This window comes from Strigops habroptila, chromosome 3 (genome assembly GCF_004027225.2).
Source record: "Strigops habroptila isolate Jane chromosome 3, bStrHab1.2.pri, whole genome shotgun sequence".
Taxonomy (NCBI): domain Eukaryota; kingdom Metazoa; phylum Chordata; class Aves; order Psittaciformes; family Psittacidae; genus Strigops; species Strigops habroptila.
The window spans coordinates 33,950,288-33,961,015 of NC_044279.2; positions in this window are offsets into that span (position 1 = coordinate 33,950,288).

Genomic DNA, 10,728 nt, shown 5'->3' on the forward strand with positions numbered 1-10,728 from the left:
AAGGATACTGTAATAGTCAAAGCGAGAAACCTAGTGTTGAACTGTATTATGTACTTTTTCCTGAGGACAGAAATTACACAAGAAAAAAAGAAAGAAAGGATTCATTCTATGTCAAACCCTTGATTTAATTCTTAATTTTAAATTATTATTAAAAAAACGCATAGAATACAAAATAGCGTAGAATACTTTGCAAATTGAAAGGTGCCCCAGTCTTCAGTTATGAGATGCTAATGCTAATACTAATACTAATTCAACAGAAATTATTTCAACAACAAAATGCTTACTGTGTTTGTCTTCCATATCTCCTATGCAGCCCAGTGATATTACCAACAGCTGAGGTTGCATTTATTGCAAAGAGCAAAGAGAATTTTGGGGGAGCCTGATATGTACTGGCTGTGACTGCAGTCTAGGTTAGTTTTCTACTGGTCTCTTAGGAAACTCATGATGGAAACACACGCTCTAACACCGCTTTATCATCTGATTCCTGTACATAAATCCTCATTAGCATTAGAGTTTCCTTTTCGATCGCCAAGGTATTTCCAGGGGGGAAAAAAAAAACCAAACTAAAAAAAAAACCCCCAAAAACCAAAAAAATAAAACTAAAAAAACCCCAAACCCCCAAAACCCAAAAAAACCAAAAAAACAACCAAAAAACCCCCACCAAAACCCAAAAACAAACCAAAAAACCCAAACCAACCAACCAAAACCAACCAAACAAAACCAAACCAAAACAAAAAAACCAAGACCACAAACCGATGTCTCTTACTTCATATTCTAAAACATGCCTCTCTGGAGGTACTTTTTTTCTCTATACTTACACTATTACTACAGTATATGGAGCTCTGACAAAGAATACAGCTTTGTCAGCAGTAAACTGACATTATTACAACCTCTTCCACTCATCAGGGAAAGAGTATGCTACAAATTACAGACTATTTCTCATCAGACATGGAGCTTGAAAGATTTGCCTGGGGACATAGAAGGTAATACCAAGGAGTTATCGTGCAGCTTGGATGTTATAATAGTAGCTAGTAATCCAAAATACTATGAACTTATCTGTCCTTCAAAGAAAGGTGGAAAATGTCTATAATTAAATTTCATTTCCTATAGAAAATACTTAAAGGAAAGACATGAGATAATTAGCAATCACACAAAAAGAGACTTATTTCCAATCCTGTTGCAATTTGGTATGTACTTTTATTTTGCAGGTATTAAAATTTCAGAGATGTTCTTTATTGCTAAAATAGCATCTTTTTTATTAATGACTTTTTCTGAAATCTCTACATGGGGATAATGTTTAGTCAAAATATGTTTGCTCTACTTGAGCTTTCTTTGTATAGTTTGGCTTCTTTTAGTCAACCATCATGCTCCACTGACTGGTTTCTCTGTTTTACAGAGGTGGGATACATGTCATGGCTCTTGGCTTGATCGTCACACTTCCAGATTTCCTTTTATGTTAACTAGGCCACAAGTAGGAGGGAGATAATGCACTCCTGGGTTTTTTGGACACAAACACACATTTATTTCTGAAGAGGCAGATTGGGTGTTCCAGGATTATATATTTTAGGCATGGTTGCAGGCAGACATTGATTGCTTTCCTAAGCTAAAACTTGATTTCATTTTCTGAGAGCAAACTAAAAGCTACAAACAGAAGATTAATTTCAGTAAACATGTTTTTTAACTATTCCAGAATGTCTCACTGGAAAACTGATTCGGGTTTTCCCTGTAAAATATTTATTCAACTGCATAAACATGTAGAGTTTATCCTGTCAAATACAATATTTTTCTGTGGAAAAAAAGAAAGAAAAAAGCCACCAAACCTTTTCAGAGTAATGTGTATATTTCTCTGTAACAGCATATAGACACAAAACCCAGCTGTTTTGAAATTTTGCAATTACATGAAATCTCTATGAGTATGGCATTCAGCATCTAGAACAATAAAACAGAAGCATGTACTTTCATGATGGCAGAAGACTAAATATTCTGCAAGGCATAGTTTATCCTCTGAGATTATACCTGCAAGTTTAAACTGGTTGACTGTCTTCTCGTTTTACGGAAATTCTGTTCATCTGCAGTAACTGTTCTAAAATAACATTAAATGTCTAATCATTGCAGCTGTATTTTCTTATTCATTCAAGCATATGCTCCTTAGAATCTCATATGTTGAAAGAACATAAGGATTTCCTTTCTCTTTAACTTCTATAGCTTTCTTTTGATCTCTTTCTGAGCTCTAAACCTGCTGATTCCAGTGTTACCAGAAAACATATTACATTCATTTCTTTGACAGCATTTTCACAGGAAAGTGAGATTCTGAAAGATTGGAGAAGTATATAAAGACACACTGCAAATGGGGATTTTGTCAGTCATATTTGAAATGTTAATGTTTTCACTGTCATGAAATTTTATTATAATCATCGTAGTTTATATATGGAGTCTTTTTTGATGCAACAAGAATTGCTTGCTCTGTTTTCAATGGTTATATGATCTCATAATTTAAATTGGTAGATTCAAAACTGTATTAAAATATATACGAATGTATGTATGCCTATAGATGTATGAATGTGTATGTGAATATCTGTGGGGGAAAAAAAAAAATCCAACAGAAAAGCTAGGTAATACTTGTAAATCACATTCTGGTTGAATATTTCTAGTGAAAAATGAAAAAGCATTACTTGGAATGGAAATAGATCTCTTTAAAATATAAACCATTTATTCATAGAAATGTCATAATAGCCATTACAGTAATACCAGCATGCTAAGAGCAAATTATATTTAGGAGCAAGGCTGACCTTTTCTGTTACTGACTTATTTTTCATTTTCAATTTTGTTAATAATAGTTTTTCAGAAAAACAGAAGAAATATTGTAGAGTTGATATTGTAGCTTATCAAAAATTAAGAAACTGAATATCTGTAAGACAGCTGTTATTTCTTCTTGAGACTACCTGTGTGTCCAATTTAAGAAATATGTAACAAAAGTAAAGGTTTCTGAAGCAGGAACTCTTCTTTTGGAATAGACACACACACACACACACACAAGATGACAGGCAGAGCTCTGGACTACATGTACCTCAGCCTAAATAGCTGTTTTCCCCAAGACTGGAGCTGTAAACTCCCTTCTGAAGATGGGCATTAGAAATTACCCTTCTCCCTTGTCTTTTCTTTTGGAAGGGGAAGAGAACATCTACGAACCATCTTTTCATGTCCCTGAAGCACATATAGTTCATTATGTTGTAGAGATGGAGCAATCTGTCAAGAAGGGAAAGTAATCGTTAGAATTCAATTTGTGAATTCTCTGTTTAAGATAGGACTTGGGAGAAAACTGCTGTTCTTTTTTAATAGGGATATTAGGCCAATTTGCATGACAGGAAGTTGAAGAATGGAGACCACGCATAGGTCACATGGGTATGAACGGAAATACTTGAAAAATGAGTGGTCAGGTGTCCACAGAAAACTGTTCTTAAAAGAGATGTTTAGAAAATAAAGCTGTAAAGATTCCAGATAAGGTTTAATCACCCTGAACATATAAGATGGGGAAACAGCTTAAGCTATGCCACCCTTCATTTTAGGTTCAGAACAAAAAAAAAAAAAAAAAAAAAAACGGGTTTCTTTTTTAATCTTGGTTGACCAAATCTCATGAAATCTTATAAAACTTTCTTAGTAAGTTATGTGCTCTCAGTTAATTTTCACTTCCAAACAGAACTAAACTATTACCTCCTCCTCAACCATTTCCCACATTTTTTGCTATCCAATAACATGGTGTACATTGCTATATAGGTTACTTTTCCATGCTTCCAGCATGACTCTGGCTGTATCCAGCCATGGCCTCTTGACAAAGCATTGAACTTTGAGAGACCGTAGATAATAATTCTGAAAAGCGATCAGATAGATTTAAGAATGAGTCCAATATATTTTGAAGTTTCCTGAACTCACCTGCCCTTGTACGTTCCAGGTGATTGTCTTAAACATTAATATCTCTATGTAGTTGCTTCTCTTCATATAAATGAACAAATATTCTTGATTGAGAGAGAGAAACTGAGAAACTGTTCTAAATCTAGAATTCACTCCTATGAAGAACAATGGTAAGTTTGAAATCCCTTCTTCAGTTAGTATTTATATATGTGGAAAATTAAATGTAACAGGGGACACGGAGACAGACCTTTTCTGTTTGGACAGCTGTCTCATGTTTTGGGTATTAATTTAAGAGGCAGTTAGGTTCAAAAAATATTAGCTAATGGAGGATGGACAGGTCTCACTTTGGAAAGGAAAAACGTTTTCATGAGGAAAAATCCGGAATGTATGTTGTTTTGAATTGGTTTTTATTGATTTGAACTTTGCAATAAACTGTTCTCTCAGAAAGACTCTTTCCTGTTTCACTTACTGCATAGAAGTTTAGTTCTGAATTCATGAGAGTTTACTAACTTCTTGAAACAGTAAAATATTTTTGCTTTTTTGTTTTCTTTCTCTCTCTAACTCCAGCTTTGATGTCCCATGTATATACTGACACCATACTAATAATATCACAAAACATTTACAAAAATACCAATAGCATTCTGTGATAACCTGAACACAGAGAAGCCCAGAAAAGAACTATGTTAAATACAACAGGTTTCTACTGACAAAATTTACGACTAAATTTGCTGTGGGAGAACCTATTTTCTCATTAGCAAGTAAAAGAGCAAGGCATTTGTTAAGATGAAAGATAATCTTTCCTACTTAATAAAAAACCAAAATGTAATAGTTGCCATAACAAAAGGGGCACTCTAATAATGAAATTATGACATCTTTCATATTTCTGATTCTAGCACAAACAATTTCTCTTTTTTATACTACAAATTATTGTACATTTTCCCCAGTACTGAATATAGATAATAATAATGGTTTGGAATAAGATAACTTTTATATTCACTGCTTAAGAATAAAAAGGATAATGTTCATTAATTCTACTCAATATTCTTCCATATCTAAATCTGTACTCACTCCTCCTGATACTTCTTTTTTTCTCCTTTAACATAAGACTGTGTTTTCACTGGACCTGATTGAACTCCTGTACTTTTAAGTTGGACTTTTGTTACTGAATGTAAAAGGCTCAGGTTTGCAACCTTACTGTGTTGTGTGTAAATGTACAATAAAAGGCATATTTATGCAATTCATTTCACATCAGCTTCCTAAATTCAGCTAAAGATACATGGTAATGCAAAGATAGGAAAGGCAAGAAGCAAAAATATCTGATAAGGGAATATGGAGAAAAAAATGCCTTTCTGTCCAAATGTTCTGAGGTGATATTTATGACTGGCAAACAGCTGACAGAGAAATACCTCACAGTTTTCCATTAGGAACATGCAAATTGTTAATACAAAAAGGTTCCAGACCAATAAGTATGCTAAAGTCAACAATAATTTATTAAATAATTCAAAAATCTGACAGGAAGGCTATGCAGTGTCTGAAGGACAAATCTTATGCACTAGCAGTGGGTTAGTAGCATTGTGAACGAAATATGATAGAAATAAACTATGCTAGAAATAAACTATGCTAGAAATGGTTTTTCAGGTGACAATAGATATAGACATACTACAGCCTTAAACTGGTAAAACCATGCAGCAAATAAATAAGCCGCAAAAAATAAAAAAAGCCCAAACAAATAAATAAGCCACATATAAAATGTGATATTTTGGCTACAACTGGCTTCAAACTTTAATTACAATCTTTGCAACCAAGTCTATGCACTCAGATTTTAACACTCAACATTTACCATGGTTTGCTAGGGAACTGAAAAACTATTTCGTTAACCCATTACTTGTTAGCCATTATTACTACTTTATGTCTTCAAATTCCTTTCAAAACACTACACTACACCCTGTAATTACTAGCATCTCTTGAAACAGTAGAAGTTTCTTTGAAATAAGTAGGCATAATATAGAGGTAAGCAGTAGATACAGCATGCAAACTTTCCTCTCTCTCTCCACTACTATTGCAAATGAGTGCTAGCAATAGCTTTGCATCCTCAACCGATGTTTTTTTCAGTCTTTTCTCTTACAAACTGTTAGTTTGTTGACTTCTCCTCCATTACAGGTTGTATAATAAAATAATGGCTAATAGTTGATGGATGACAAGTTAGCCATCACAGAAGTGAAAACTGATCATCCTTTTGTCTTTACAGAGAAAAATGTTGGACATCAAAGAGCTATCACCTCTATTCACACACCAAAACAAAAAAAGTCCTTGAGCTGTCATATGTATATTTTAGATAGATGTTATGTATATGTTACATGGGTATGGATGCTGCATATATAGTAAATAAGCAGGAACACATATAAGTGGCAGAAACACCAGTGGCACATTACTGTAGCTGAGGCAGTCACTCTACACCATCTTTAAAATTAATGGATGGAAATAGGTATCTCAAGGGCAGTTAATTGCAGCAATTTTGGATTACTATGTTGAGATGAAACTCTTCTGCAGTGCCTATTTTCCCCTATTGATTAGATAGCATAGCTAAGGTGAATAGCTAAGACTTAGGTGTCTAATTTTCAAACACTTAATTTAGATCAAATATATACAATCCTAAATCATAGATTATGTCAGGGAATATACTAAATTATATTTTCTTTTGATAAAGAAACATGTCAAGCATGTACTGTGAAAATTATCTGAAGGGAAAGCAATCAGAATTTGGAAACCCCAAAGTCTTTATTTTATTTTTCACTTGTCCTAAGCAATTTCTTACCTCTTACCATGCCACATACCCTCCTCCATGATTTTTATGTGTTTGGAGGGGTTTTATGTGTTTGTATTTCCAGAAATTAATTAAATATTTACAACTTGCAAATATCACTTTTACACATTTGTATAATTATGTTTCCTGTTTTGCTGTACATTCCTTTGCTAATAAATCATAGCACTGTGTTTGGTTTCTAACCATTAATGAACATCAAACTCAGATTGTCAGCGAACTAACCAAAAAGCTGTCAAGATCTCTTTCCAAGTGGAAACAGGAACACTGATGCATGTCATTGTATCTATAGCTAGAATTGGTTTTTTTTCCATGTGTATTTCTGTGCAATTATTGCTGTTGAAATTCAACTGCAGTTTTTAACATTCAGTCACCTAGATCATTCTGCAGCTGCTCAGAATTAGCTTTAGAAACACTTGTAAGTACGCTTACATATTTGTCCTTCTCTTTATATGGTATTCTGAAATAATTCAGAAAGAGAAAGAGAAAGGTTTATTTCTTCAAATTCCTTACTATGTAAGCAGTTATATAATATATTTTTTTATCCAAGTACCACCTGCCCCTTGCTTTTGTTGTTTGCTTTTTTTTTTTCTTTTATTACCTCTCTGGCATAATGCTATTTTTTACTATTAGCAGGCTCCATTACCATGTTAGAAAATCTGCTGATAAAAAGCTATGTCATAAAATATGCTGATGTGTAATCTGGAGTTCTGTATTTACAGCTTTTACAATATATTAATATAGCTTATAGTGACAGCATATCCTTATCAATAGGAATTATTAATTTGTTGATTAGAAAAATCATCCCTTTCTTGGGTATAAATTACTGTTTCTGTAGTTTTTACAAATTATTAAATAAATGTGGGTTCAACTGTTACTGATCCTGTACATTTTTTCCTTAAAGATGAAATTCAAATTCAAATTACAAAATAAGGAGGTTCTAGAAAAGAATGATAGATTTATTATCCATGAGGAGAAAGGTCAAAGCTATTTGTAGAATGGCTTATCTTACACAGGAAGCAATGAAAAGCTTCACTTTACATTTCTGAAGTCAAGAGGGCCACTCCTTTGTTTAACTGAGAGACATCCATTGAAATTCTTTCTTTGGGTATGGTCATAACATAAAAAAACCCTGTGATGTGTGATACTTCAGCTGATTTATTAGCTAGCAAAAGAATGCTGTGGGTATACATAAGCAGGAAAAATGCCAGTGAGTTTACCACAACTACTTGCAAATAAGGTATGAGACATTTATGTCATCAAGGGAAATATCTGCAGCAAACATTCCTTCCCAGTTACTTGGAAATATGGCAGTTATTAAAATAAAATTCTGGGCCAAATTCAGCTACGGTATAACTAGGCCTATTTACATGATTACACATAATAATAATTTATCCTCATAGGAGTTTCTCAAAGTAGAATTTCTGCAGAATAAGACAGACATTTTAATTTCTGCTCTGAATTTCATGGAGCCGGAGGTTGGATGTGACGCTCTCTACTCCTCAGAAAAAAATCTATCTGATGTTGAGCTGTCCCTTTCCCTTTTATTAATCTGCTTTTTCTCTCTCCTCCCAAAAATGATTCATATTTGTCCTGACAAGGGATTCACAGAGTCTCCCAAACACCTTGAGTCAAGACATCTGTTGTGTGAAGTGTATTCTTTCCTAGGTGAAAAGCATTAATACAAAGGACATTTCACCACCAAGTCTCACAGCAACGCCTTCCAGTCCTTGTCAGTGCATTTTGGCCTTCTTGCTTCACCCACAGTGATATTTGTACACTTCATCTATGCATGTTCCCTGTCTTTTAAGATGCAAGGACAGAGAAAGGTTTTCCCAGTTTCACTGTCAAATAACACCACCTGTGGAGAGTGCCTTATTACAGTACAAACCAGTCTCTCTTGCTATCTGAAAATATCACATCAGCCCACCAAAAAAAGAGTATCAGCAGTAAGTTGTTTAGTTCCAAGATGGATTTACTTTTATATGAGAATTAAAAAGATGTTTTTATGGTCATTTAGAGCCAACATTTGTCTCTGCTGTTTGAGAAGGAGAACTGCACATAGGTGAGGAAATTAATTTCAATTATATTTCCTCATGATTTAGGGTCTCCAAGGCAGCAACTCACAAAACAGTAGCAAGCAGAATCCGGACGCAAGTGACGGTCTTAATAAATTTCTTGACTGGGTTGCTAAGGCTGATCATCATCATCTCATCTATACAGATCAGAGCTCTTTCTAAGCAAGACAGTTTAAAAGCCTTTTAATACAGTATGCACACACTGCACTAAAGCCAAGTTTATTGAGTTTTGTGCTAGCAACCTGCCATCAAAAGAAGCAGTACAGCACCATTTCTCCTACTTTCAAAGGAGACCTGGATTTCTCAGGTTCATTAGTATGTGATTGCAGTTCTTTGAGCTACATTCTGAATGAGAGGTTCTTATGGTACAAAGCTCTCATGATAGATTTGTTCTCAGATCTTCATCTTTAGATGTTAATGTGGAATGTAGAGCTGCCATTCAAGCTTTTCCCACTGTCATCTTTGCTAGTAAATAATGATTCAGTACCTTTGCAGATTTATATGGCTGTCAATGCACTAAAAAATAACAGCCTAGTGCTCCTGCCAGAAGTAAATAGAGTTATAGTGTGGTGATAGCCAAAGGAATTAAACGTGTTAAAGTTATATCTTATCCCTTCTTTCCAATTTGAGTTCTTGATTTCTCAGCAGACATTTGCTCATCCCCTTGAAAACTGGAATATTTCTCACAGTATAAAGCCATGTCCATGGCTAAAAACAGTGGGCTGATGATTTACCTTACCATGACAAAAGGCTTGATCAGCACTTCTTTGCTTCGGGCCATTATTCTGTGAATCACCTCTCCAGCTAACTCTCAAAAATTATAACAGAACTGAAAGGTAAAAGCACTGCATGGAGGATGATCTGCCAGTTCAGTCTTCCTATATTTCTACTCTACCCAATGCACCTGGTTGAGGGTGTAGTCTCAGCACTAAATTTGTCTTACTGAAATAAATAGTATAAGCATATAATTAATAACCACCTACACTCTTTTAAAAAGTGATTTAACATTCATTTAAACAAATACAGCACAAAACAAACAGCATGAAGTGTTGTGAGGACTATGACATGAGAAGAGATTTTTTTCAAGGAGTAACGATGTTCTGCATTTTTAAAACACTGTTACAACTGAATTTGAAATTAATTACAATTATTTTACTTTTCTTTAGGTATTACTTTGTTTTGTAAACCTGCCAAATGCAAAAGTCTCTAGTCATTTCTGTTGCTATTAGTGAATTGTCTACAATAATTTTCAACCAAATATACACAAGTAAGAGTAAGAGTAATAATAAGAATAAGTATAATTTGACAATCTACAAAATCATCACTTAGAATAAAATGATAATATGAAGATCCATACCCTCAATAAGAACTAATTAAACTGCCATATTTTCTATTCATATTCTGAATGGGTAGTTGTTATTTTATGGACAAATTGTCTTAAGACCTTTCAAAGAAACAGGATGACATTTATTTTCATAATTTTTAAGACAAATAGATTTGGCCACCACGGTTGGCCAAAGATGTATCAGTTCATTTTTAAAAATCAAGATATTTTTCTGTTTTACTGACATATCGCTGGACTCATTTATTACTTTGATCTTCTGTTTAAAACAAACAGCTGAATACAATGCAGTATCACAATATTAACATCAATAATCCTTCTTAAAGATCTACTGTGGGGTAGGATGAAGGTATTATTCCAATCTTTGTGATATTTACGGAAGTCCTATTTAAGACTCCTCTACACCCATTTCTGTAGTTCTTGGTTTATAACATGTTCATAGTTCTTTCTCTGCGCCTCTGTGCTCCATTTTCCTATTTTTCCTTCTATTTCTGCTCTGGTGTCTCTGCAGCATTCCCATTCTAATAAAATCTGCTAAACATGTATGTGTAAGAGAGAGTAAAATCATAGTTTACTTC